Consider the following 3,345-nt stretch of genomic DNA (forward strand, 5'->3'; position numbering starts at 1 on the left):
GTGCACGCCCGGAAGACCCGCCTCTGCGGTACCATGGCCTTCACTCCTTGAATCCATAGCCCTTCTTGCCGTCGTGTTATTCACCAAAGCGGAGCTCCCAGTAGCTCCCGATCATACCTCCATATGATCACATCCCTCACGGGACACACTGTCGTGTGTATCGCATTGCCACGAACTGTTCCACCACGATCCGCTGCACCATGTCGCCTCCTGGTGACATCTCCATTGCATTCTGATCCTTGGGGAATAAACTCGAATTGTGAACCCTCCATGTGTGGCCTCTGCCAATACATCGCAGGGTCTCATCCACCTTCGATTTTGTTCGCTCCTTTGGCAATCGACCTTCATCCACCCACTCTTGGGCCACACCTAGATGAAGCACCGCTCTAGGACAGTCCGTCGCCTAGTAGCTCCCAAAGTCCACCGACTTCACTGTAATTTGTGCACCATTGTCTGGATCCTGGGCCTCTGCCCCTACCAGCACAATCTCCGCTGCGCACCGCTTCCTTCATAGCAACTCGAATGGCAACACTGTGGCATATTCTTCAAGAGTACCCGCCTCTGCGTCCTCTTGCCCCGTGCTAAGGCCTTCTGAACCCAACTTCGCCTCCGCAAATTGAGTCGCCTTAGTTCCTCCATCAAATGCTTCTCCGAGATAAGGTGCATGTGCCCCGAAGCTCCCTTCGTCTTTGGCACCATGCAAGATGAGTCCACTCCGTCAGAATGAAGGACCCATGGAACAACATGATCCTGCTCTTGCCTCTGCAAGAGTTCCATGTCCTTGACCTCTGTCTAAGGAAAGCACTGTGCCTCTGCTCCATGTTCCAACTTCTCTGCTGGCTCCCTTCATGCGGCTTTGGTACTTCGCCAAGTTACACCCAAGTTGCTCCGCTCCTCGTTTCTGCATTGAGTCGATGGTGGCCCTCGCGCCCACCATTCCACGGGTCAGCCCTCCCTTGAGTCCGATCTCCACATCGACTCCAAGTGTGCCTTCATTTAAGTTGCTTCAGGTCGCTCCCCCACTTGATCTCGCAATGCATCCACCAATGCATTCTCTCGAGCGAGATCATGCGACGACTCCTCGCCGCTTGCTCAGTCCATCGAGCTTCGTGGAGTTGTTGTTTGTGAGGTACTCCTCCTCAACATGTGAAGTCCGTCTCACATGATTCTCCCTCTGGAGTGCCGAGACTTATCCCTCCTGGATAACTATCCCGTTGGAGCAACATCTCTCTTCGTTTCGGAGACCCCCATCCCCTTGGACTACTCCGATCTGCTGAACAAACTGTGCATTGTTCTGCCTCCTGCAAACACACTTGCTAGATTGCGACTCCCCGTCAATACAGCCCCCACTGCACCCCTCAAGGTCTAGCAACATGCTGAACTCATTGCACACTTCAGCCTCCTCCGGACGTATCCTTCGCATGCCGAAGAGAAAGTTTCAATGCTCCATGGCGCCGAGTCTCGGCCGCCTTGGGATGGCCACGGACATTCCATCGTCCGCATACAAGCCCCTTGCATGAGTACCAAATTCTTCGAGTTAGCAATTCCCCTCACCTCTGTGAGCTTTGCATAACTCTTTTGGTCGTTGAGCAACTCATTCCACCTTGGATGGTCTCATTCTTGCCAAGCGCCTCGCTTGCCTAGAGCACCATCAAGTATAGTTGTCAACGTTGAGCCGTAGCTCAAACTCAGCCATCCCAACCTTTGTGCGCTCCAAATTCTTCCAAGCTTGCCTGTTCTCGTGGTGCCTCTTGCGCGAAGGGTTGGCCATTCCTCTGAATGCCAATCTCGGATGCCCGCTCCTCTGAGCGACTCCTTTCCCTACATCTCCATGCCCGTTTTCCCTCAAACGGTCGCGCGTGTGCTGACTGCCCTCAACGCAGCCCCGCTAGGTCCTCCACGTTTGCATGTCAAGTGTTTCTATGAGTGCTTGTCCCGCTCTGATACCATATGACACGGACTTAGCTGGTTTTGCCTAAGTCGTGCAGCACCCTTGCGTGTCCGTCCGCAAAGGTCAGCCTCCCCGAAGCCTCCCATTGTCCCTTAGGACCATCAAAAGAGAGAACGGGTTAGAGAGAACGCCTCAAACGGGATCCACAAGCAAACATGTCCGAAAAACACTTCATAGACAATGCAAATTACAAACAGACTTTACAAGCTCTGAACAGTGGCACAACAAAGGGTAAAATGGTCCATTACAGACCGAAAAGCTCTCGCACGTGTCCACATGACACAACCTTTATTTACAAGCCTAAAGAGGCCACCACCCAACTAAAATGGGACTTATAAGCCTTCGGCCGCCCCTTTACATTCTATACAGGGCATGAACATGCCAAAAGACACGGACACACATAAGCATTACATCCAACATCTTGTTGAGAAGTTTGTCCGTGACACCGCGGTGGTATAGCCACGGGTGGCCATCGGGAAGTGAAATTCCGCACGGACGACGGGCCGAATCCTTTGCAGACGACTTAAATACGCGATGGGGCATTGTAAGTGGTAGAGTGGCCTTGCTGCCACGATCCACTGAGATCCAGCCCTGCGTCGCACGGATTCGTCCCCCCCTCCCCCCCAAATTCACTGCCCTCCACGCTGACGAGGTTGAAAGCGACAGTCGAACGCTCGAAATATCCGACGGGATGCATTCAACTTCGGAGTGCCTTTGATTCGATGAGATGTCCAAGTGCAGCAGCGCTCAGCAATGCACGAGCCGCTGCACGTGGCGACCGAGTGCCTGCCTTTGATTCGATGTGGCGCAAGCAATCACGGAGCTGTCACTGCACAGGTCGATGCATTGTTACCACTTCGTTGCTGCTGTGCAGGCGCAAGCACCAACCAACGTGCTGCGGTGCCAGTGGCACGTCTGCAGCACGGGCAGCATCCCCACCGTCATATCATACCGTTGTTGCCTGAACTCACCGTCATATCAGGGGAGCAGCAGCTGCAAGCAACCAATACACCTTGGCCTCGATGCCCTCGCTTGCTTCTTCACCAGCCTCGCAGCTCACCTCACCTCACCTCACCTCACCTCACCTGTATACAGTTGGGTTTGGGTTCAGACAATACAATGACCCCAACCAAGGCTGCTCTTGACCCGTCTGCATACTTCGTTCGACGACAGACCGTCGTGTTTTGGCCTGTTTCGCCCTTTTCGCGTGCTTGATGGGGCCTTCAGATAACAACACAGGGCGAGATGGGGCATTCAGATAACAACACAGGGCAGGTGCTGCCCTGCCCCCACACTTCGCTCGCTGGCTCTCCGCCGCTCGACCAAAGATGGCCAAGTTTTGCCCCGTTTTTGCCCCTTTTGCCCCGTTTTTGCCTCCTTTTGGGCTGTTCTTT

The sequence above is a fragment of the Musa acuminata genome, unplaced genomic scaffold, assembly GCF_036884655.1.
Source record: "Musa acuminata AAA Group cultivar baxijiao unplaced genomic scaffold, Cavendish_Baxijiao_AAA HiC_scaffold_48, whole genome shotgun sequence".
NCBI lineage: Eukaryota > Viridiplantae > Streptophyta > Magnoliopsida > Zingiberales > Musaceae > Musa > Musa acuminata.